At 46.9% G+C, this 26,249-nt stretch overlaps 1 long non-coding RNA gene and 1 pseudogene across 1 annotated transcript in view; one reads left to right on the top strand and one right to left on the bottom strand.

Moving 5' to 3' along the window:
- Positions 1–2,139: 2,139 nt before the first annotated feature.
- Positions 2,140–26,249, top strand: part of LOC144286118 (uncharacterized) — a 40,503-nt gene continuing 16,393 nt past the window's right edge. Inside the window, exons 1-4 of the long non-coding RNA XR_013354218.1 lie at positions 2,140–8,737; positions 9,314–9,391; positions 24,134–24,269; positions 24,753–24,860. This is a non-coding gene — a long non-coding RNA (uncharacterized LOC144286118). The remainder of the gene's footprint in view (positions 8,738–9,313; positions 9,392–24,133; positions 24,270–24,752; positions 24,861–26,249) is intronic.
- On the bottom strand, positions 12,113–13,539 carry LOC144286117 (dnaJ homolog subfamily A member 1 pseudogene; annotated as a pseudogene).

The following is a 26,249-nucleotide window of genomic DNA, read 5'->3' as shown; positions in this document are numbered from 1 at the left end:
TGACATGATTTCCAAATGGGGTATTTTCTCCCTGTCTCAGAGATACCCTGACAGGCTCAACAGGAACTGCTCATCCTATAACTCTACACTTGGTCCTATTACCAGACCACACCATCTGCAGCATATTATGAATCAATTAAAAACAAACCTGTAATTATCGTGTTAATAGAGCAATTATATTACATTGTAATTTTTGTGTTAAAGCATTAAATTGTTAAATGTTAAGATGTAATATATGCCACACTTTTTGTAAGCCCACTGTGGTGGAGTCTTCATTGTTGGCACACAATGGGAACCTCACACAATGGAGGAGCCTCCGAGGGGCCCCATGGTCACAGGATGTGTCCTTGAGCCTGGTCAGAACATTGCTGGGGATGGAGACTGGCTCCGTACCTCCTGCCTTGTGTTCTTTTCAATTATTTTTTCTTTGCCGAGAGCTGCCCTTTCCCCCAGCCTGGAAGTCCAGGCTATCAAAGAATCTGCCAAACCATAGCAAAAAGAAATGGGAAAAAGAGACAGAAGCCCTGACTCCTCTGTTTCTCTAGTGGGCCTCGGAGGGGGTGGCGACAGAGGTCAGCCTGGTGGAGACATGTGGTCCATCCACGGAAGAGGGGGCTTGTGGGGCAGGGGAGCCCATGTGCGAGTGTGAGGAGGGGGCACCCAGATGGGACTGGGCTGGAGATGGGGAGGAGATGGAGTTGGCCACCAAGCATTGGGCTAGTCAGCACCCAGAATATTCACCGGGGCTTCCTGGAGGAAGTGGAATCCTGTTCCAAGCTGATCCAGAATCTAACATGGAGATGATAAAGCTCCTCCATCATCTTCCTCTCAGCAGCCATGCGGCACCCATCTCATCTCCCTTTGGAGGGTGCTCTATCCCAGGAAGAATTGAGTTAGTACTGCTCCTGCCCTTTCCCTGCTTTTATCCTCAGAGAAACACATAACCTCATGGAGAAAGAGGCTTCATTTGAAGGCTGGAACCCTAGGCTGGCAGAGCTGGACCTTCTACTCCTCCTTACAGAGGAGTTAACTGAGGCTCAGAGTAGATCAATGACTCTCTATTTGGTATCTCCCCAATGTTCCATTTTCTCAGATCTCTGGGGAGTTGGTAGGGTGAGTTTGGGGTGGGTGGGATGGAGGTCAGGAAGCTGAGAGCATTTGTATTTACTTGGGGTTCTGGCTGTCCAGTAGTAAAGCTTGTAGAGAGCCAGCTGTGTACCATACGATCACCATAATATCTGTTTCCTGTGTTCTACTGTGCCACAGGCCAGCTCTCGGGGACACCGAAATAGTGCGGTGAGGCTAGAAGTGACCTCAGGGAGCATCTTCATCCCACTCCCCCATCACCCTGCTTCTCTGCTCTGCTTTATTTTCAGAGGAGAAAACTTGGACCAGAGAGGGCCAGTGACTTGCCCAAGTTCACACAGCAGGTCCTCAGGAACCCTGGTCTGCCCTCAATGCAACTTCTGTCTGTCTCCATCCAGCATGTACCTGCACTTCCTGCCCAGCTGCCTCTCAGGTCCCTGCCTCCCTGTCCCATACACCTGCTTGGCCTCCCATCTGCCTACATCAACACCTCTCCTGAATTTCAACAACAAAAAAATGGCTCCCTAGATGTCACCCAAACCCCAGGGATACTGGTAAGATCCACTATACAGTACTGGACAGTTTACAGTATGCCCCGGCAGCTGTATTCTCAATTAGCTTTTTGTAGCATGCTGTTATAGCCAAGGTAACAGCCATGCTGTTATAGCCAAGGGCTATCATTGTGCCCACTTGACCCCAGAGAACTTAGGGGCACTGTTAAGACTTGCCCTCAGAGTATTTTTGGAACTGGAGGAGGTGTAGGGCGCTGGCTCTGGAGCTGAACTACTTGGGTTTGAGTCCAGGCTTTGCCTCATCCTGGCCATGTGTGACCTTGGGCTAGTCACTTGCCTGGAAAGAGGAGCTAATATTTGTTATCATGGGGTTATGTGAGTTGATTCATTTCTAGCACAGAGGAGGGCCTGACCCGAGAGAAGACCTCCATAATATTATCCCTCATCATTATGATTGTTTGGGGGGCTTTTCTGCTTGGATGGCATTTTATATTCATGGTGGGGGTGGGGGGTGGGATTCATTTGCATTGGTTCTCCCCTCTGAGCCCCATTTTGTACAAATGTGAGGGGGCAGTGGGAGGTGACCAGGCATCTCTGTATTTCATGTTGGACCAGCTTCTACCATTTACCACGTGAGCTGGGGACAGTTACTTTCTCCAACTCTCAGTTTCTTTATCTGTGAGGTAGGGAGAGACCTCATGGTGCCCTTGTCAAGACCAAATGAGGATGGGTGTACAATGTTAGTAAGCAGTCCTGATATCTATGGTGTGATTGCTGACCGGCAAGTGAGTAATTTGTCTTGGAAGGAAAGGAGTGGTCCCAATGGGAGGGCTTCCTGGAGGCAACAGATCCCAGCCCCCGGGCCCCATACTGGCTCAGACACCACCAGTGCCCTAGGCCAGGTCCCCAGTGGTCGCTGGTTAGACTGAAGTCACAGCCCCTGGAGTGGCCCCCATCCCTGCCCCAAACTGGTAGGGCTAGTGGGAAGCCCCCTGTAACAAAACCTAAAATCACAGCAGCGCTAACTGGGTTTTACGTAGCATTTGCTTCTAAGTACTTGTTTCTCAGAAGGAGGAGGGGTGCTGGCGGTGCAATGCCAGCAGTTCATGTTTAAACCCTTCCTGCCCTCCCCTCCTGCTTCCCCTTAGGATTGAGTGTGGAGGAGGGGGAGGGGAAGGCTCAGGAAGCCCAGTGCTCCTGCAGGAGCACTCCAAGCTGCTTCACCTCTCCCCCTCCTCCCCTGCTTTTTCTACTGATGCATTTATTCACTGGATCATTCATCATTCATGTGTTCCTTCATTTGTCCCTCTGCCCTCCCATCAGCCCCTCAGCGTTCACTGAACACAAACTGATGTCAGAACAAGTTCTAGCTCCTGTGTCATGGAATCGCCAAGTGCATCTGTGGTTCCCATGCTGCCATCTGTTCAAGGTCCTGGAGACTTGCACGTCAGCCTCTGGAGGCAGGCGGACCAGGTGCAAGCCCAAGACGGAGCTCTTGCCACCATTCTACGCTCTTCCCTGGCAATCCTGCCTCCTCAGTGTCATCACATTCAGCTGGTTGTTCCTGGGCCCACGTTTTCCTCTGGCCCACACCAGGCTCCCGGCCTTCCCTGCTAGCTTCCTCCTAACTGGCCTCTCCCTCCTTTAACCCGCTTTAGGTGTGGCTGCCACCATCATGTCGCCGTCTGGCTGTGTCACTGTCTTTGTTCAAAATTCCCCAGCGGCTCTCTACCATTTGCTGAACAAAGCCCAGATTTTTAGTCCTGGCATCCAAAGCCCACAGCTAGTTGCTTCTAACTTGCTTCTTTGGTCTTGTCTCTGTCTTTCCCATTCATGCATATTCCCTTTCAGAAAAGTAGGCCCATTGCCTCCCTCCCAGTCACCCCGCTATGAGGTGTCTGCTTATGGCACTCACCACGCAATGGCCACACCAGATCCACGAGTACAAGTCTCACCTGCATGAAAGGCCCTATTCAGTGCCACCAGCCCCATGACTCTTTCCCAGATCCTGTCCCTCCCCTGGCTAGAGTCATCTCTCCCTCCTCTGGGTCCTGGAGCACTTCACCTGAGCGTCCATTAGGATGATCAAACTTTGCAGCATGGAAGTTATGGGCATGTCTTGGAGTTCCTTGAGGTGTGAGGCATGGCTTGGCCTTCTGTGCTCCTGACAGGCTTTGCATAAGCTGTGTGTGCACGGAGCAGGTACTTCATTAATTTCCAGTGCCTTTACTTCCCTACTGCCTACATGCTCCTCTTCCAGAAAGGCAGCCTGAGACCTTGGAGGCTGGGCAGTTGGGTGGCTAGTGGCACCAGCTCTGGGCAGACAAACCTAGGCCGGCTCCACTGACTAGCTGGTGACCTTGGGTAATTTATGTACCTGCTCTCACCTCAGTTTCCCCATCTGGATAAGGGCAGCTATTGATGTTACTGGAGTATGATGGTGTGAAATAATGAGTGTGAGCCCTTACTCACAGCACTCGCCACCCTAGATAAACTCGTTTATCAATTCTAGTTCCACATTGCCAGCTGTGTGGTCTCAGGAAACGAACCCACTCTCTCAGGACTTGGCTTTCATCTGTAAAATGGAAGTAATAACCTCTGCTGGCTTGACTTGGGATATTTCTTTTTTTTTAGATTTTATTTATTTATTCATGAGAGACACAGAATGAGAGAGAAGGACAGAGAGAGAGTCAGACATAGTTAGAGGGAGAAGGAGGCTCCCTGCAGGGAGCCTGTTGGGGGACTTGATCTCAGGACCCCAGGATCATGCCCTGAGCCAAAGGCAGATGCTCAATCCCTGAGCCAGCCAGGTGTCCGGACTTGGGACATTTTTGAAATCACACAAGATAGAGGTGAGTCAGTGGCTGTAAATGGCAAAGTCCCAGCTTGGTTGTTTAACCAAGAAATGAGGAATTCAGTCGGTTCACATAACCCAGTCAGAGGAAGACCAGATCAGTGGATCTGGGCATTCACTTTTCAGCTCACTTTGGTCTTTTTTTTTTAATACATGACTTCATTTTGGCTGGTGAGAAAGGCTACAGCTGTGCCCATAGGCATCTCTACCCACCTTCTGGCCCCATGACTGAAGGGGAGGGAGGGCTGTCCACCAGCCTCAGGTAGAAAAATACCTGGGGAGAGCTCTGATTGGACCAGCTTGGTCACATGATAGTCTGCGTATCAGAAAGAGGCAAGAAAGCAGGTACAGTAGGACATGGAGTTCCTTGCAACCTGAAGAAGCTGTTCCTAGATGGAGGGGACAGTATTGTGTGGACAAGTGGAATGGATGTCTCCTTCAGAGTCCAAGGCACTTCACACATCCATCCAAGACGTGGTAAATGAGCACTTCCTGTGTGTCTAGCCCTGGGGTGGGCACTGAGAAAATGAACACAAGTGAGACACTATCATGGCCCAGAGCGCCCCCTAGACTAGTGAGGGACTTCTTTAAATTAAAATTGCTTTTATGGGGATGGCTGGGTGGCTCAGTGGTTGAGGGTCTGCCTTTGACTCAGCGTGTGAGTCCCACATGGGGCTCCCCACAGGGAGCCTGCTTCTCCCTCTGCCTATGTCTCTGCCTCTCTCTGTGTCTCTCATAAATAAATAAATAAATAAAATCTTAAAAAATAAAATCAAATCACCCTTACTGAGCTGTAAAATGGCATTATTTCCATTCCTATTAATATACAACTTGGAAAGTTTGTGAGAATCTCTAGGAGTCAAGGGAGATGGGCAAGAAGGAATGTGAGATCAGGATAGGAAATCACAGAGGCCAAAAAATACATCACTAAACAGTTTGTAAGAGGCTGTTTTGCACATAACTTTCTCATGCCATCTTCTCAATAACCTGTCAAAGTGTGGTGGAAAACCACCCCCTGTGCTTCAGAGCCAAAGTTTAACTCAAAGACAGAGTTTGGGATGAAGGGGAATGAGAGCTTTATTGTGATTATTCATTATTGCTTTACCAGCAAAGGAGGCAGCAGGGTATGGCCTTCAAAAACCTCAAGCCCTTGGGGAGGAAGAGGCTGGAGTGTTTTATAGGGAAATACAGGATCTAGCAGGTTTTGACAGGAATCCTGTAGATGCCACCAACCTCCTTCATCACATCTTTAGCGGGGGTACCGGGTTCCTGAAACAAAGGGCTAAGAAGGGAGGAGGGGAGCTTTGCAGAAGAGAGGGAAAAAGGTCACTTTAAAATTGAACTTTGCTGAAACATTAGTGCAGCCATTTTGATTTTTTGTTTAAATCCATGCTTTTAAGTGATTTCAAAAGCAGGAAATATAATCTGCATTTTGGTGAAGGAAGAGAAGCTTGGAAAGGACAAATGACTCCCAGAGGTCACCTGGCTAGAAAGTGGCGATGCTGGGATTTGAATCCTGGTCTGTCCCAAAGGCATCGCATGCTTTTTTGCTTAGTCCCTCGAAGTGGCAGGGGATGGCTGGCCAGTCTTTGCCTTAGAAATGTCTTCCGCTCCTCCTTAGAACAACCAGAGCATGCTTAGGAAGAGGTTGGGGCTGACAGCTGGGAAAATCAAGAGTGGAATGAATAAATGGCCAATAAAGAAAATAATTCAGTAGGCAGGATTGAAAGGAAAAGACCCTCACGGGGGTGTGTGCATGGGGATCCTGTGCCTGAGTCCCCTCCTCCCTCTCCTACTTCACCCTTTCTCATCTTCAAGCCAACTCCAAGTGGCAGATTTATTAGTTTTAATTAACATCCCAAATGCTGGGAAAACGTCCAAATTCCAGCTCCCAGCATCACTGGGTTTCTGAGGGAGGGGGAGCAAGTGGGCGGTGCCAGGAATAGCAATGAGGGTGGGGTGGGCGAGGGACTGCAGGAGGGATGATCCCAGCCTGGACCTGGCCTAGAACTCCTCCACTCCTCTTACTCTGGCTCCAATCTGACCCAGCCTTGGTGGACCTAGGACAAGGCTGGCTTCAGGGGAAGGGGAGGCCCAGCCTGGTGTGGGATTATGGGGGTCAGGAGTACTTGGCTCTGATCTCAGCTTCCCTGCTTTGTGACCTTGACCAAACCCCTTGACTTCTCTAGGATGATTGTGAAATTCATCTGTGAAATGAAGAGGATGATTCGAAGCCCTGTAAGAGTCTTGGCAGCTCTGACTTGTGATCCAAGTTTCTTCCAGATCTTCTAATAGCCCTGCTTTCCCAACTCCTCCCCTCCAGGGAAACTCCTTGGATTCCTCTGTTGGACTCTGCTCATCTGTTAGGATGGTCTTCCAGTTTGGCACCTCCACTCCCAACCCGGATGCATTGCCTCTTTTTGGAGTCATGGGCACCCACCACTCACCCCTTTGATGTCTGTCAATCTTAGGCTTGGCTTTGGCTCCTTCAGCCCTTACTGGGTGAGGGTCTCAGGCAAGTCTGCCCTTCTGTTTCCTTATTGCATAGTAGGGATGACAATGCTTGCTTCTACAGGGTGTGTGTGTGTGTGTGTGGGGGCACTGGTAGAGGTGGTGGAAATTCAGCAAGGTAACGCCAGTACAGTGCTGGGTACATTGATCAACCTGGGGCCCACCCGTGATCGCATAAGCCTGGGAGCCACTCATGGGTCCTTTCCCTTTGGGAGCCACTCAGAGCCATGGACAGAGGGAGGGGCTGCTGTAATTAGCAGACCAGCAACCACTGCTGTAGGAAATTCTAGTCCCTGGCAGAGGCCGATTTGTAGGGAGCTCTTTAGATTCCAATTCGAACCTTCTCCTGCCGTGTAAGCCCCTTATCCTTAGCTTGGTGCTCTCTCATGCTGTGCTGAGATCATGCAAAATTATTCAACTAAAATCATCCAGCAGGAAAAGCAACCGAGCAATCACAGTTCACTGCTGAGAAGCCATGGCCTTAACCCAGGCTGGGCAGCAGGAGCTCAGCAGGGCTGAGAGGCCAGCTTGTTTCAGTGTTTTCCAGAGATGGGAATGCAGGCCCCGCTGGGCTCCTCTCCTCCAGCAGGTGCTTAGCAGCGAGCCCCAGGACTGAGTGGCCAGAGAGTCTGGATCCACTTCAGCATCAGGCATTATGGGTGACCCCAGGCTTTCCTGAGCCCCTGCTCTGCCAGTTGGAGTTGCTGGTATGAGCTAAGGAGTTTGGAGTTCACAGCCATTGCTCCTGGGCCCAGAGTAGCATGTCCCCTCTTGGAGTCTTGAGGGCAATGGGGAAAAGAGATAGAGGAAGAAATGAGGGTTAAGAATAAGAGCAGGAAGAGAGAGGAAGAGGACAGGTACAGGAGGATATCCAGGAATATTGTCCGTGGGAGTACATTTAGGCATATCTGGGTGCTGGGCCTTGCTTATAGGGTACTGTGTATCTCTCCATCCATACCTGGAGTGCTGTGGAGACCCAGAAGATCCTTGGCCATAAATGTACTCACCTCTGCACCCCTTCCTTCTCTCAACTGACCACCCATCCAGCCATTCATGGAACCACCCATCCATCTACCCACTCATCCATCTATCCACCTACCCATCCCCCATCCATCGACCCAACCATCCACCTATCCACCCACCTACGCATCCACCTATCCATCCATCCATTCATTCACCCATCCAGCTGCCCATCTATCCATCTACCTGTCCACCCATCCATCCACCCATTTATAATGTTCAAATTCCATAGCAGGCTTTTTGGAAAGGAAAAAGAAGTGAAAAATAAAATTCTAAAAGTCTTCAAAACCAAGCTCCTCCCCCACCAAGCCTACTTTTCCTATCTTGGATTTTGGCTCTGTCATCCACTGAATTGTCCCAGCTAGAAATCTCAGCCTGGTCTTTGCAGCTTTGCCTGCTCCCTCGCCTGCCCCGCCCCGCCCCCCACCAGCTCTCATTCTTCCTTTCAGTCCATTTCACCTTCCATCACCCTGACTTCCTTTGGTGATTTCTTCCATTCATCAACACCACCACCAGGGCAGGAGGGGGAAGAGACTGACTTCCTTTCTTGATTCCAGGCCAGGACTGGACATGGTGGGGGGAATAAAGAGCTGTGGAACCAGACAGGACTGTTTCTAAGCCTGCCTCTGCCACCTGCCAACAGTGTGACTTTGAACAAGTTGCTTCAACTCCGAGCCTCAGCATCTTCTTTTTTGAAAATGGGAGTGTTGATATTGCTTCCAGATGTGTGTGAGGAGTGTGGTTGAACCAGACAGTGAGTACCAAGTGCCCCTGCAGTGCTCAGCATGCAGTAGGGCTCTACCTTTCTACCTCCTTCTTTCTCCCTGTGCTCCATGGTGTGCTTCCCAACTGTCAGGCTGCAGAGGGGTTGCTGGGTTAGCTGTCCTGGGACTGACACCAGGAGAGGACTGGAAGTCACAGCAGGGCTTGTGACGGAAGGAAAGCCAAACTCTGCTTGGCTTCTGGGTTCTTACCTTTTTTTTTTTTTTCCTTAAGAGAAATACTCAGAACTGAACAGAAGTCTTCCTGGCAGGGTTTGGTATAAGCCTGGAGAACCCCAGGGCTCCCCACAGATCTTGGGGCAGGAAACTCCCAAACTCCATCTCCAAGGCAGGCACATAGAGGCTCCCTCTAGTCACAAGTGCCCCGGGCTTGGTGAACAAAGGACATCACCATTTCCCTGGAATGAGGTGTGTCCAGGTGTGTCTAGGTCCCTCTGATCTCCACTCTTCACCCTGTACACACAAAGTCCCCCAGCAGAATTTTTTTTCCTGCTTGTTTAGGATTTTAGACCATTATGGCTTGATGAGTCCAATCCTCTACTTTACAGATGAGGAAACTGAGATCTGAGACTGGAACATGCCTCTTGCCTTCCAGTTCGATATTCTTCATTCTCTTGGATTTCCAGGTGAGTGGACTCAGTTCAGGATAGAAAAATGCCCTCCTGTAAAAACCAGGATGTCCCTGAGCAGCAGGGAGGGAGGAGCTGGCATGGGGATGGGTAGCTTCTGGCAACGTCTTATTTCCTGGGGCCTGAGAGGTGGTTTCCTGGGTGTTCACTTTATATAACTCATTAAGCTCTACAGTTATGGATTATTCACTTTTTGGTATTTGTGTTATATTTCACAATAAAAAAAGGGTTTAAAAACCTCAATAAATCTCACTGAAATCAATTACGCATACAAATAGCTAAAGAGGCCTCTGGTATGGAGAAGACCCCATCCACGTTCCAGTACTGGCAGATGGTCTGTGCCTAGTTACCCTCCCTGGGAAGTAGGTGTGGCTGCCCTCACCCTTCACCCTTGCCATCCAGAGATATTTGCTAAGGGCCCCTGTTCTGCTTTAAGAGGGTGATGGTTATCATGGCTCCTAGATTAGGGGTTGGCTGAGGGTACCATGAGGACATGTTTGTGAATGCCATCCCTCACCTCACCCTCAAGGCCATGCCTATTCTCAGAACCCACTGCACTTCTGATATTTCAGAACAGCAGTTGCTAGAAGTCTGGTAGTCAGGGTCCCCACTGGGTTTTTCTTTCCTTTTCTGTAAAATGGAAAGGTCGAGGGGAGGTAAACATTATAGTTTTTAAGAGTGTTCCCAGAAACACTTAGAATCTGTTCACCAAGGGAAAGTGTGTCACCCAGAGGCCCAGAGCTGTCATTTGACTTTCCCAAGGTCACACAGCATTCAGTGCAGCTCTGAATTGAGGACCCTATTCCCAGAACTGCTCAGAAAAGTGCACCTCCGCCCTTCCCTCCTTTCCTATGCCCAAGGTCTGGGTCCTGATGGGGCATAGGGCAGGGCTCTGCCTGAGAAGCAGCATTCCTCTCTGTCCCTAGTGATGCAGGGCTGGCCCACAGCACTTGTGACTTTTAGATTTCCTGAGATTTAAGGCCAGACTGGCTGGTGGCCTCCACCTCCCCAGGCTGTGGGCGGGAGGAGGGGATATGATTCATCTCTCTTCTCCTGGTGCTTAATAAGAACATGGCTATAAATGTAACCAGGCCGTTTATGAGCTCTGCCCGCCTGCCTCTGGAAGTCAACCTTACCCTTGGCTCCCAGGCTGGCCTAGCCAGGGCTGCTTCTCCCTGGAGAAGAACAAGGGGGTTTTCCCTCCTCTGGCCCCTCCACCCCCACCCTGGGAACCAGAAAGCCTCGTGGAATAAGGGTCAGAGGGGGGCAGCTTTGCTTGGATATTAATTCAATTATTATTATTGATTTGTTCAATGTTTGCTAAATACCTACTATAGGTCTGTCAGGCATAGCATTAGGGACTGGAGACACACTGATAGGTAATTTCCAGTTGTAGCCCACAGGAGCTTACTGCATTTGGTAGAAACCCACGAGAGGGCAGATAATGACCATTCCTGTGATAAATGCTCTGACAGCCATCAGCATGGGGTTGTGACCTGCTGCAGGATGAGGGAGATGGGCCAGGAAAGAGTCCCTGAGGGAGATGAGTGCAGAGACCAAGGTGTGGGAAGGAGGTGTCTAGTTTAGGTGGGGACGGGGGTATTCCAGGCAGAGTGAGCAGGTTTGGAGAATAATGGTTTACAGGTGTAGGGAAGGAAGGGGTTGGGGAAAGTGTGACTTGGAGGCCACTGGGGCAGGACCATGCCTAGGGGCCTGGCCTTTGTCCTGAGGGCCAAGAGGGGCCTCTAAAGATTTTTGGAAAAAGATGAGGGAAGGGGGCAGGGACTGGGAGATGTTCACAAGAGTGCTTAAGAATGATCACTCTGGCTGGTACACAGTCAGCTCCTACTCACCATCAGATGATATCACCTTGCTCAGAACTTCTCAAGGCATGCCATGATGCTTACAATAGTCCCACATCCTCTTGTGGCTTGTGAGGCCTCAGGCAATGTGGCTCTTCTTGCTTGGCCTCCTCCATCACTCTGTCCTGCGGCTGCTTGGATGCACTGAGCTGATCTCCACTACAGAGCCCTGTTGTTGCCTTGTAGGTCCTCTGCCTCCCTCAGTTAGGTCTCTGCTCCAATATCATCTCCTCAAGCAGACATCCCTGGCCATCCTTGTGGAACCCCTAACTCTGCTTTCTCTGTCTCCAAAGCACTTACCTTTTCCACATGAGATTTTATTATAGATGATGCGTTAATTGAACCATACTCTGTTTCCCTAGCTCATAAGTAGGCCCCACAGAGGCAGAAATGCTCTGGGTTTTGTTTTTGATCCCAGCACCGGAATGTGTCTGGCTTGTGATTAACCCTCATATATTTGTGGATTGAATGAATGGATGGATGGATGGTGTCAGGCCAAGGTCAAAGCATCTCAGGAGCACATGAAGGTTGTCTGAATCTCTCTGAGGGCTCCCTGAGGGCTCAGGAGGCTACTCCTCCCTGATGGGCTCTGGCAGCTCTGAGTTCTGCAATAATAGCCCTCCTCCTTCCACATACATATGCTTCATACACAGGGTCCTCCCTTTCACATAGAGTCCTCCCCCTTACACACAAACACACACACTCCTTCCTTGTACACACACAGAGTCTTACCCTTTACACATTAACACTCATGCACGCATACACACAATAAAAACTATTTTATTTTCTTTACTATGTTTGATCTTCATGACTCCCCTCTATTTTGATGGATGCAAAGAGAGGATAATGCTCTTCCTTTTTTTTTTTTTTTTGAGCTTTTATATTTGAGTTTATTCTTCATTTAACTTTTAAAACACTACTATAGTTGAATATTAAAACAAAAACAATAGCAAGTAGTGAGCTATGATTATAGTCCTTCACTCATCCACTACTGCATATAAAATGCCAGCAGCAGTGTTATTCACCGGCCCCATTAAGAAGTCTGACACTGAACACCACCCCTAGGATGATGTTCATCATCCTCATATGCTTCCCTGTTGTAATGGCGCCGTCTCTCCTGATTGGGATCAAAGTCCACAAGTTCTACCTGGTCCATTTCATCAGTCTCTTCTACTTCCTTCCTCTCAGGTAGGAGTTTTTCCAGCAAAGAAAGTTTATCAGGAGAGAGAAAGCCGTTCTTGGGGAAGTTTACCTTCAATTCAATGATTAGGCGACCCTTCTCATATGGTCTACGATAAATTGGCATGCCTTCATTTAGCACACACTTGATGCTTGACAATCTGACCTGGATGAGAGGTGATGACGATGGTTCGGTTGTCAAGAGTAGATATTGGCTTTTGAAAGCCACACAGGGCTTCAACCAGCTGTATATCCATACACATGAAAAGATCTTCTCCTCGTTGATTAAAAACAGCACAGTCCTTCTGATCTAAAACAATGATAATATCTCCTGGTTCCAGTGCTGGTTCTTGGTCCCCCTCACCATGGAATGTTATCTTCTGGCCATCTTTCATGCCTTTGTCAATATGCACTTCTCTTCTTCTCTCGAACTATCTTCCTTCCGTTGCAGCTTTTACATCTATCTTTAGGACTGATCCGTTCCCCATGGCCCTGGCACTCCATGCACACAGATTGAATTTGCCGAACCATTCCAGGTCCTATCTGATGAATTCTTATTTGCATTCCAGGACCTTGGCAATTGGGACAACATTCGACTGCTCCTTTCTTACCACCTCGGCCTTCACATTTATCGCAAATCACATTCTTTTGCAGAGCTAGTTTTCTTGTTGCGCCATTATATAGATCTTCTAAGGTTACTGAGAGCTGATGTACAACATTTTTACCTCTCCGTTCTCTCTGCATCCTGCCTCCTCCTCCAAAAAACATATCAAAGATGTCCATGGGGGAGCCAAAACCACCACCAGCTCCACCTTCTTTAATTGCCTGTTCTCCTCCTTTGTCATATAATTCCCCTTTCTTTGCATCAGAGAGCACTTCATAAGCTTGAGAAATCTGTTTAAACTTCTCTCCTTCATTTGGATTCTTATCAGGGTGGTACTTCAAGGCCAGTTTTCTGTAAGCCTTTTTCAATTCCTCCTGGGTGGCATTGGGTTTGACCCCCAAAACATCATAGTAAGTGGTTTCTTTCACCATTTTCTACAGCCGGTGAGAGGGCCGAAGCCGGTGTGGGGGAGCGGGAAAGGGCGCGTTGCTGGGCGCAGCTCGGGCAGCCGCAGCTCCTCCACGTCTCACCGAGCATTCAGCAAAGTTCCCGATAATGCTCTTCTTAAGGCTATCTTGAGGATGAAATGAGTTGATATATGGAAAATGTTTAAATCAGTGACTGGAAAATGGTGAGCACTCCAATATCAGCTTTTTGTCATTTCTAAGGCACTGAGAGGTGAAGTGACTTAACCAAGGTCACTCAGCTAAGAGGTATTGGCATGGAAGATGCTCATACTGGGTCTCCTGACTCTTCATTCATGATGAAGCCATACTTCCTTCCCCCTCATTGCCACCATTTCTTTTTGCTTTTGACCTTTCTCTAATGAGCTCAGAGTTTCCCCACCTGGAGGAATAACTCACATTGTATTGCTGGCCTCTGAGTGCTTTGGGCTCCCTCTGTTTCATGGAGGGGCAGCATGAGGTCTAGAAATGACCACTTGTTGAGGGCCACATGGTGGACTGGCCAGCAATAAAGCAAACACTTGGCAGGGGAAGCAGGGGGAAGATCCCCACCTGGATCTGCTGACTTCTGGCTATGCAATTTTGAACAGGTTTTGGAACTGCTCTGAGCCCCAATTTCATCTGCAAAAGAGGAAGAAAAATACCTACCACAATTGGCTTGTTTTGTTTTGATTTCTGAGGGTAGAATGAGACAAAGGCATAAATCACATGCACAGTGCCTGGCACTAATAAATGCTAAGTATATGTTAGTTCTTGCCCTTCCACAAATATAGAAGAGGGAATTGAGTTGGGGGTGGTGGTGGTGAAAAGCTAAACAAAACAGAAAACCCAGCAAAAGACCCAGACTCCAGGAGCAGCCCAATCAATGCAACTGCAGAAGCAGACCATGCTATCATTGCTTAACCAATTTTGCAGAGAAAAAAAAATCAAAGGATAGCTACAAATGAAAAACAAACAGAGCAAAACCAATACTCATTTATTTAGAACTAGTTTGCTGTCAGAGGAGGGGCCAGTCCCTTTGCCCAAGGACCTGTCGATTCCAATTGTGCAGAAAGATGACAGGCAAGAGATGCACTCTCTTCCTCAGCCCTGGAGGATGAGGGAGAAGAAGAGAAGGAGAGAGTTCAGCCAAAGAAGCAAGGGGTGGGGGGTGGGGTTAGCCAGTCAGGATGATAGAGATGTCAAACTGCTCCTGTAGAATACTGTGTGAGCTTCTTTCATCTGGCTGGAGTAGCACTGTTCAGTTTGCAGAGACACTTCCTGTTCTGCCCAAAGGTCCAGAAGGTTTCAGAAAAGCAGAGCCATTTACTGGCTGAGGTGTGAACTCTAGGGCAAGGCTGCCATGAATATCTGGGCAAATTTTGCACAGCAAAGACTCCCAGCCAAAAGGACATGTGGGAGTTGAAATCCAATGTGTTTTCCCTTAGGGTCCTGGTCTGATGGGGTGACCTGGGATATTCTTAAATTTGGAGGTCAAGACATTTTATAACCAGCTCTGGGCTTTTTGGAAGGTCCAGTCCATGAGAATTCTCTGCTGGGTCAGATTGGAACCAGGGGCATCACTGGGGAAGGGTAGTTATGTTCCTGGCTTTGGCATCAGCCTGCCTGGTGGATTCTGGCACTGCTACTCACTATGTGACTTGGGGAAGTTATATATATTCAATATGTATTTAATATACAAGACGACTATGGATGGAGACAAAGGAACATAGATAGTGGTAAGGTTCCACATTCTGCTTGAAGAGAGAAACAATGATTCTAAGCAGACTGTGAAAAGTTAGGTATGTATAATTTAATTCCTAGAGCAATCACTAAAGAACATTTTAAAAAGTTATACAAAGAGATATGGAAAAAGAACTATAAATCAAAATAGAATACACACTATGTTTACCTAACCCAAAATAAGTCAGAAAAGGAGGAAACAGAGAAACAAATAAAAAAGGAATAGAAAGATTATGCAGAAAACTGACAAAATGGCAGATCTAAATCCAAACAAATCAGTAGTTACATTAAATGTAAATGGTCTAAACAAACCCATTTATATGGAGAGATCATCAGAATGGATTAAAAAAAACAGAGCTTTGACCTAAATATATGCTGTCTACAAGACACATCATCTATATGTGGATATAGTTAGGATACAAGCAAAACGGTGGAAAAATACATACCTTGAAAATACTAAAGGAAGGCTTGGTGGCTTTAATTAATATCAAAGTAGACTTCAGATAAAGAAAATCAGCAGAGATAAAATGGGTTTTTAAATAATGATAAAAGGATCAATTCATAGAGAAGACTGAAGTCTAAATGTGGATTCACTTAACAACAGCTTCAAAATACACGAAGCAAAACTAACAGAACTGAAAGGAGAAATAGAGAAATCCGTAATTGTAATTGGAAACGTCAACAGTCCTTTTTTTTTTTTTTTAAAGATTTTATTTATTTATTCATGAGAGACACAGAGACGTAGGCAGAGAGAGAAGCAGGCTCCATGCGGGGAGCTAGATGTGGGACTCAATCCCAGGACTCCAGGGTCACACCCTGAGCTAAAGGCAGATGCTTAACCACTGAGCCACCCAGGCATCCTGAAAAAGCCAACACTCCTTTCTCAGTTATTGATAGAATTAGTGGACAAAATCAGTAGAACTGATTCAATCAACTGGATCTAATAAGCACTTGCAGAACACTCAACCCAATAAAAGTAGAATATACATTCTTTTCAAGTGTACATAGAACATTCAGCAAGCTAGAGGATATTCTGACTCATAAAACAAATATTAACAAATTTTAATTGAAATCATGCAAAGTATGTTCTCTGAGCATAATGGAACTAAACCAGATCAGTAATGGAAAGATAACAGGAAAATCTCCAGACACTTTGAGTTGAAAACATATTTCTAAATAATCCGTGAGTCAAATAAGAAGCCTCAAGGGGAATTAGAAAATATTTTGAACTGAATGAAAATGAAAATACAACATATCAAAATTTGTGGAATGTTGTAAGAAGGTAGTTAGAATTTGTGGGATGTAGTAAGGCAGTAATTAGAATTTATAGCAGTAAACACTTATATTAGAAAAGAAGAAAGGTTTCAAATCATTAATCTTAGATTCCATCTTAAGAAACTAGAAAGGGAAGAGCAAAATAAATCCCAAGCAAGCAGGAGGAAGATAGAGAACAGAAATCAACAGTATTGAAAACAGAAAAACAATTTTAAAAAAATCAATGAAACCAGAAACTGGTTCTTTGAAAATATAAATAAAATTGATAAATCTCTAGCAAGACTGAAAGAAAAAAGAGAGGGAGAGATTAGACAAAATTATGAGTATCAGGAATGAAAGGAGAGATATCACAACAGACATTAAAAGGATATTAAGGGAATAATATGAACAACTCCTGGCACATAAATTTGACAACTTAAGTGAAATGTACAAAGACCACAAACTACCAAAACTCACCCAAGATAAAATGGATAACCTAAATAGTCCTATCATTATTAAAGAAATTGAATTTGTAGATTTAAAAAAAGCTTCAGTAAGGTAAATCTCCCAGTCAAGATTATTTATCTGCAAATTCTTCCAAACATTTTAAAAATAAATAACACAAATTTTACACAATCTCTTTAAGAAAAGAGAGGAGGAGGGAACACTTCCCAATTCATTTTATGAGACAAGCATTATCCTGATAACAAAACCAGACCTAGTAAGCACACAAAAAGAAAACTATAGATCGATTTCTCTCATGAATATAGATACAAAATTTCCTAACAAAGTATTAGCAAATTGATTCCAGTAATACATAAAAAGAATAATACACCATGACTAAGTAGAGTTTCTCACAGGAGTGCCAAGCTGGTTAAACATTTGAAAATTAATCAGTGTCGGCTACCATATTAACAGCCTGAAAAAGAAAAACCAGATAATCATATCAACTAACACAGAAAACACATTTAACAAAATTCAGTAGTGATTTATGACACAAACTCTCAGGAAACTAGAAACATAAGGGCATTTCCTCAACCTGATAACAGATATCTAGAAAAAGAAACCCAAACAAACCCTACAACCAACATCATACTTAACAGTAAAAAATAGAATGTTTCTACCTAAGATCAGCAACAAGTCAAGGATGTCCATTTACCATTGCAAGTTCTATCTGATGCAATCAGGAAAGAAAAATAAACAAAAGCATACAGATTGAAACATAATAAAATAGAACTCTTTCTATTTACAGACCAACTGTTTATCTATGTAGAAAATTCTAAGGATTATATAAAAATAAAAACTCCTACAACTAAGTTGCAGTTTGATCAGGTCACAGGTTACAAAATCAATCATTTTTCTATATACCAGCAATGAATAATTGGACATCAAATTTAAAACTATCATTTACAATAGCTCCAAAAATATGAAATATTTATAAATAAATTTAACAAACCCATTAAGAGTTCTGTATGCTGAAAACTACAAAATGCAGATGATAGAAATCAAAGAAGCCTTTTTAGAAGAATGCATAGGAGAAAACTTTAGTGATTTTAGGCAAGGCAAAGAATTCTTAGCTATGACATCAAAAACATTATGTATAAAATGAAAATTTGGCAAATTGGATTTCATCAGAATTAAAAACTCTTACTAAATGAGAGACACTGCTAAGACAAAACATAGACTGGGAGCAAATATTTGCAAATCACATATCTGACAAAGGACTTGTATCCAGAATATATAAAGAACTCTTAAAATTTAATAATAAGAAAACAACCCAAGAAGAAATAAGCAAGAGATATTTCATCACGGAGAATATATAGATAGCAAGCAAGCACATGAAAAGATGTTTGGCATCATTAACTACTAGGAAAATGCAAATTAAAACCACAATAAGATCTCATTTCTTACCTTTAATTTGGCTAAAATAAAAAATATTGACAATAACAATGGGGGCAAAGATGCGGAGAAAGTGAAACTCTCATGCATTGCTGGTGGGAATGCAAACGGACAGTCAATCCAGAAAACAGTTTGGCACTTTCTTATTAAATGTATATGTCATAAAATCCAGCAGTCCTGCTCCCAGGTATTTTACTGAGAGGAAGGAAGACTGTAGGTGAGCATTTACAGCAGCTGTATTCATAATCACCCTGAATTGGAAACAACCCAATTGTCCTTCAGCAAGTGAATGGATGTGTAAGTCCACACAATGAGATACTCCTCAGCAATAAAAAAGGAATGAACTATGGATACACATAACACTCTAGATGCATCTCAAAGGCAATATGCTGAGTGAAAAAAACCAATCTCACAAGGTCACACATGTTGTATGGTTCCATTTGTATGACATTCTGGAAAAGGCAAAACTATAGTGATAGAGAACAGATTTGTGGTTGCCAGGGGAAGGAAGTGGGGGAAATGTTGACGTATAGAAAGGCCAAGCGAGGGGCTCTTCCCCGGTGACATAACTGCTCTGTTGTGGTGGCATATGAATCTAGGCAGGTGTTAAAATTCATGGAACTGTAATCAAACAGAAGCCAATTTTATTCTATGTTAACAAATACTTTTTTTTTTTTTTTTTAAAGAGATGGGTTGGGGAAAGAGTTAAAAGGGTAGTTGGGAGGCCCCAGGGATGGAAGTAATCTAGCTGCAGAGGACCGTGAAAGCAGGAGTCTATCCATCCCTCCCCGGCAAGAAGTCTCATTCCAGAGCCAAGCCTGGGAGGCACTGGGCTTTACTGTCATAAGAATACAGTTTCTTTGTTGATCATCACTTCCCATTGTCACTGTCCCATCAGGTCTAGCTCAGGAGCACTGGGAAACCCATGTTTATCTGACTTTACACATTGAAAATATCCTTCAACCCCAGAGGGACATATATCTCCCCCCTCTCAAGGAAAGTTCTCCTGCTGCTCCAGCCACAGTTGCCTGCGTTAGTATCCAGGTGGCATTTTGGTGCTTCCATTCTCACCCGACCTCTGTAAGTCAATTAGAAGTTCCTTAATATATTTTGAATCTCTACTGCTATCTTGCCAAAACCAGGCTGCAATCCCTACCTTCCCCATTCTGGGCTATGGGAACAGCCTCTCACTGCTCTTCCCTCTGCTCCATCCTTCCACATCCTAGCCCGATGCTCTTTCCGGGAGGCATTTACACACCTCCCTTCCCTGCTTAAAGACACAGTGACTCTTGGTGGGAGGGGGGTGGGGGGTACAACTTCTTCCTTAGCCTGACCGTGTGGGGGTGTGACTCCTTCCAACCTCAGTTTCCTTGCAGACTCTGTAGCCAATGCCTCTCTCTCTCTGAACATCAGAGCCCCATCCATTCCTCCCCTCTAGAATTCTGTTCCCCACTGTTTCCTGTGCCAGGAATTAACTCTCATCCCCTTTGGTTGGCTAATTCTTACTTTTCTTTCAGTCCCTACTTGGACATCTCTTCCGCCCAGGAGTTTACCTTGATCTCATCCTACCAGGGGTAGCTCATGTACCAGTAGTGTGAGTTTTAAGCTTTTCATTGTCAAGGCATCCATTTCAAAAGACATCCATCTAGAACAAACATAGTGCCAGCTGTATAAGCCAGCTACTAGCAAACTATCTGATGAGGAACAAGGCTGCCCTTCACTCATGAAGGTCCTTCTTTGAGAAAGCCCTGGCTGACCGATGGCTTGAGTGACCCCATGTCTCCCTTCCCACACCCTAATTCCCACTCATATGCTTTATAGTAACCCATAAAGAGTGAGCCCAGAAAACCCTAGACACCCCACACTCGGTCTCTAATAAAGGCAGAGCCCTGGATATGCCTTCTCCTTACCCATAGCTGCTCTGTGTGGCCATCCGATGTGCTGTGTACCCTCCAGGACTTGTGAGCAAGAAATGTTATTCCTCCAAGTTCCCTGATGGCTTCCACGGAGTGCACATCCTGTGGTGGTAACAAGAACCACAAGGCTGGTTCAGCCACAATACTGGCCCCTGGGGAGAAATGCCTGTGGGGCTGGCTAGGAGTCACACAGCCTAGTAAGTGCCTCGGGCATTCCCGGGTGAGACTGGCACCATCAGAGGGCTGGGACTGACAAAACAGTCCTCTCAATCTGGCTCCTGTACCTCATTTTTAGAGGGTATGGAGATGGTCTGTTAACTCTTGAAACAGAAACGGTCCTCTCCCATCATACCCCCTGACACACGCCTACTGTAGGCATTGTCTGTTTGTTGACCATATGAGGGGCACTACACCTCTTTCTACACCTATATATTGTTAAGGGGTGACTTCACTGTGTCAGGGAGCATCCATTGCTTGCATGCACACATACATACCCTTTCCAGAGTTGGCCAGGCTCAGCCCTGTGACTGATGGCTCGGAGCCCATCCAGGCAGTGGTATGTGTGGGGGGAGATACCCATGTCCCTCACTGCAAGCTGTCCGTGGCCATTTATATAGCTTTATGCAGCAGGAGAATTCTAGATGGAGGCAGAAGCCCGAGGTACCAGTGCAGGCTTTCCCACTAGCTCCCACCATAACCTGGGAGATAGCACTGCCTTTTGCCAGACCTCAGTTTTCCATCTGTTCCCCACTGTTTCCTGTGCCAGGAATTAACTCTCATCCCCTTTGGATGAGAGTTTGGATCCCCTTTGTCCCCTCAGCTGGGACAAGTGAAACCTGCTCAGCCTGTGTCTCCGAGGACCTGGTTGACAGGTCCTAAAGCTGGGTGAGAAGCTGCAGCCTTGGATCAGTGGGATGGCCCGGAGGACAGGCCACCAGGGGCTGCACAGGCCCACTCTGAAAATGCTCAGCCAAAGCCGCGCAAGACGAAGGCATGTTTGTGGGACGGCTGGATACCCCCTGCCCCCCTTCTCTCTCACCCTCTCTTAATTACAGGGTGGGCAGCTGCCATCTCCCCCCCCCCTCGCATTTTGTTCAAACCCCTAATTTGTCAGTCAAGGAAGCAACAGAGCATTAGCAATGGGTGGAACGTGCCAGGCAAAAATGTGGCATTCATTCAGCCTGGGGCCTGAGTGGGGAGGCGCACTGAGTTATTTTCCTGCCTGTGGAGCTGGATTGGGGGTGGTGCCTTTCCCCTCACACCTTTTCATTTCTTCACCTGGAGAGCATGCTTCCAAATGGAGGCAGGCAGCAGGCACGCAGTGGGTGCTTTGCTTTCCTCTGACAGTTGCCATTAATAAAACATGACATTAAACCGGAACTCAGAGGGGATAATTGGAGCCATTTATCACGTCTGCAGCCATGGAGTAGGCTGGCTCACCGGCCCAGAGGCTAGTGACCAGGCACTGAAGGGCTAGCTGAGCACCTGAGGGCTGGGGACTTGTGTGTGTGTGTGTATGGGAGGGGGGCACTGGGAAGAGGCAGGGTCTAGGTTTGACACTTCTGACCCTCCCACCCAACCCCAGGGTTTTTAGAGGTTTTTTAAGACAAACAGAGACCAGGGGGCCAGCTCTGCGGTCAGATAGGAGAGGTTGGAATCCTGACCCCACTACTTACCACCTGGACAAGTTGTCTAACTTTCCCGAGGCTCAGTTTTCTCCTCTGTAAAATGGAGATGGTACTAATACATAGATGGTACTAATACATCCAGAGCTTTTGGAGAGATTATGTGAGCTAATGCATTGGAAGTGCTTAGCAGTTACCTAGCACACAGGAAGGGCTCAGGAAACATTAGCTGTTAGTTTAGCAGGCTGAGGGAAGCATGGAGCATAGGATGGGTGCTGCCCACTTCTGGGGTGAAAGTTCACCATTATGGATTGGGGAAAGCACGTGTTTTCAACACTGACCATTCAGCGGCTTCCTCACCGTGAGACTGTGGACAGGTTACAGAGCCCCTCTGAGCCTATTTCCTATTTGCACAATGACGATGTTCACAGCCTCCTCACAGAGCTGTTTTAAGGTTCCAGTATAAGTGAATGTATAGCTCCCAGCTCAGAGCTTGTCACACCGTGGGACTCAATATGTGTTAAGGCTCCTTCTTTCTCTCTTAGAAGAGAATTGCCTCCATTTGTTAAACAAAACATAGTATCTGTCAAGGTGTGAAGAGGGCAGGGTTGGGGAAGGCAGATCAGTCAGGCTCAAGTGGTGAATCTGGCTCAGGCTCAGCTGGCTCCAGAGGTTCAAATAATACCACTTATAGTAGATTGCCTTCCACTCGCATCTTCTGTCCCTGCTCATGCCCTTGATAACAAGACTTTGCCATTCTTTTCACTTAAAGGGCAAAGGGGATTTCAGTTCTCCTTGACTCTGGGCTGTGTGATTTATTTTGGCCCATGGAAGGGGCAGAGTGACAGTATGACAGTTCTGAATCCAGTCCTTACAAGACTTTGCACGTTTCTGCTTGCTTTCTCGTCCCTTTGCCATTCTATGAGAAGGACTCTTTAGCATGCTGGCCCAAGGAGGATGAGAGCCACATGTTGTCAAGCCACCCTAGCCGCTACTGTTCCTACAACAGAGTGGCCCAGCTGAGCCTGCCCTGGATCAGCCAAACTGCAGCCAATTTGCACATCCCCACGCATAGAAGTTTATTGGGCTATGCTGCTGAGGTGTTGTGGTTGGTTATCACACATAAAAGCAAACTGGTACACTAGGGGCACTCCCTCTCCACCTCTCACTCAGCCTTCTTTCTCAAGGAGGCGCTGCCCCTACTGTGGCAAGTTGATCATCAACATATCCAACTTACCTTCAACAGCTGAGATGCCCCAGAACAATCCCCAGTAGGTCCTATAAAAGTCCAGGACCTGACTCTAATTGACGTAGATTAGGTCAAATGTCTATCCTCAGAGAATCATTGTGACCAGGGCTGTGGGATTCTTTGGCGGGCCTAGGTCATGTACTCACCCATGCAGCTGGGGCCTGGGGTCAACCTAGGGCACTCCACCCATCCACATAGCCCAAGAGGTGGGAGAGGTCATTCCCCAAAGGAAATCAGGGTAGCCTTATCAGAACAGAGGGGAATGGATGCTAGGCAGGCAAGAGCAACAGATGTTCGCTATGGGAAGGCAGGGAGTACACAATTACATACTCAGGAAGGAGGATTTATGGGTATTGATGGCTGATGGAATAAGTGGAATGTGACCCCAATGTTTCTAACTGGTGGAGAACTGGTGGGGTCATCTGCAAGAAGAGACCTAGCTGTGAATAGAGGAGAGGGAAGACTTCAGGATATAGAACCCTCATAGCTTATTTGGAGGGGAAAACAGTAAACCAGTCTGGCTAGATTGGAGGAGTTCTTTAGTTGTGTTTAATTTTAGATTCCAGAAAAGTCCCAAGAGAAATGGGGCATTTCACATTCAACAGGCCTCCCTGACTATGTGTTTTTAGGACTAATGAAGGTCATTCCAGAAGGCCTATCCCCAGCAGGTGGGATGGAGTAGGGCACACTTGGATGGAGGAATCCGCACCTTGAGAAGGGGTAGATAGGTTCCTTCCTGTGCATCAGAGTCTTTGGGGCTAGGCCAGAGTGTCAAAGATTGGTCCTGACACCTGCAGAAAAGTTCCCATGGCCCTGGGGGTCAGTTAGAATGGTCAAGCACTGAGAGGGGTGTCTGGATGCTGACTCCCTTCTCTCATCAAAGCTCAGGCTGGATTCCAAAGCTGACTTGCTGTCTCTGAAATGTGAGTGGTAAACATGTCTACCATGTTGTTTTTCAAATGCAGATGGAACGGATTTGCTCTTCTGGAATCTCCCAGGAGATCCCACAGTGAGAAGATGGCTATCTGCAAGCCAAGAGGAGAACTCTCAGAAACCAAACCCTGCTGCTACCTTGATCTTGGACTTCCAGCCTCCAGAACTGTGAGAAAATAAATTTCTATTGTTTGAGCTATCTAGTCTGTGACATTTTGTTATGATAGCCCAACAGAGGAGTCTGGGGGAGAGAGTGGCAGTAATGGAGCTACCTGGGCCAGGTGTTTACCAAGTATCATTCCATGTGACCCTCAAATGAGCTCCTGGGGGAGGGGTTATCACTCTCACCTTCCAAGTGAGGAAAGGTGAGTCCTGGTGGCCAGGTGTGTCTGACTCTTTCTACATCAGCACACTCCAGACCCCAATGACTGGCAGCCTATGGTTCAGACCAAGGAGGACCCTGGGGACCTTGGTGGTATCCCAGAGATGCCTAAGGACCTCCTTCACCCATTTAATCCTCTTAAGAATTGCACAAGGTAAATGCTATTGTCCCATTTTATAGTTGAGGAAACTGAAATTTGGAGGAGTTAAATGTCTTGCCCATGGTTCTGTGATGAGTCAGAATTTGAACCCAGGCCTCTCTGATGACAGATGCTGCATTTTGGACCACAGACCCAAAAGACCCCATGTGGAGCATGCCCCCAACAGATGGGAAGCAGCCTCCTCCAGACTTATGCTGCTCTATCAATGTCCCTTAAGGTAAATGGCAGCCGGCACAGTGACGTATGTGATACCAGGCCGATCAGAAGCCATGGTGTGATGGGGGGAAGATCTTGGGGTGCACAGGGGTCAGAGAAAGTGGCCCCTCATCCTTTCTTTCCTAGATCTCATCTTCCTCTTGGGAAGTCTTTGACTCTGACCCATCCTCACACTCTTGGTAGCAGAACTGCCGCTCACAGTCCCTGTTTCTCTCCCCATCGTCCACCACGCCCCAGTCACTCTGGTCTTCAGAAAACCAAGCTTCTTCCCCTCTTCCGGGACCTCTGCCCATGCTGTGTCCTCTGCCAGAATATTTTCCCCTGACTCCAGCTCTTCACAGAACCAACCAACCCCAATGATTGAGGTGTCAGGTCGTAGCTCATCTTCTCTCGGGGTCCCTTCCTGACCACATCCCCTAAATCTGCCACCTGCTTCCATCTCTATCACTTTATTTCCAGAACACTCTCACCACCAGACATCATCTTGTTCATTTACTTGTTTGCTGCTCTTCCCGCTGTCTCTCCCAGCATCCAGAGCAGCTCGACATCTCAGTGCTCAATAAATAATAGTTGAAAGCACAAATGAATGGAGGCCCCCTTAAAGTGGCAGCAGCGAGGGGATCCCTGGGTGGCTCAGTGGGTTAGTGCCTAACTTTGGCCCAGGGCGTGATCCTGGAGACCCGGGATCGAGTCTGGCATCGGGCTTCCTGAGTGGGGCCTGCTTCTCCCTCTGCCTGTGTCTCTGCCTCTCTCTGTGTGTCTCTCATGAATAAATAAATAAAATCTTAAAAAAAAATAAAAAATAAAGTGGCAGCAGCGGGAAGTGGGGTGGGGCTCCACAGATTCCGCTTGGGGTGAGCTCCATGTTTTGATGGTGCCCTGGCAGTAGTGGAGTCTGCCCCCCTTGGAAGGTGCTCAGCAAAGGAACAAGTGGGCTGGTGTGGACACAGCCTACGAGGAACGTGGCAGGACGTGGGGAGCCTAGCCCAGCTCTCCCATGCCAGGGAGCCCCAGGAGAAGCTGTTCACTTTGCAGGCAGCTTCTCTACGAGGCTCCCCAGATCCTGGACTCCCAGGGCCCCTCCTTGGCTCCCGGGCTGAGTGGGGCTGGGCGGGGTTGGGCTGGGCCAACTGATTCCCACTTTATTATGTTATGATGACTTCCCCCTCCCCGGAATGATTAGGCCTTAATAAATAACATTTCTCTCCGATATTGTGCCATCATTAATTCTGCTTAGCTCTCCTCGGAGAAAATTTTGTGGAAACATTCTCAGTGCTGCTATTTAAAGCTAAATTAATTTGGCTGATTATTTCTGTCCAAGTAGATTTGTGCCCAGGCAGCTGGGGCCAGGCCTGAGGAGAAGCAAGTTGGGTGCTTGTCTCTTTCTCCG

Source organism: Canis aureus, chromosome 16 (assembly GCF_053574225.1).
Source record: "Canis aureus isolate CA01 chromosome 16, VMU_Caureus_v.1.0, whole genome shotgun sequence".
Taxonomy (NCBI): Eukaryota; Metazoa; Chordata; class Mammalia; order Carnivora; family Canidae; genus Canis; species Canis aureus.
This window is presented reverse-complemented; position numbering and strand designations above follow the sequence as displayed.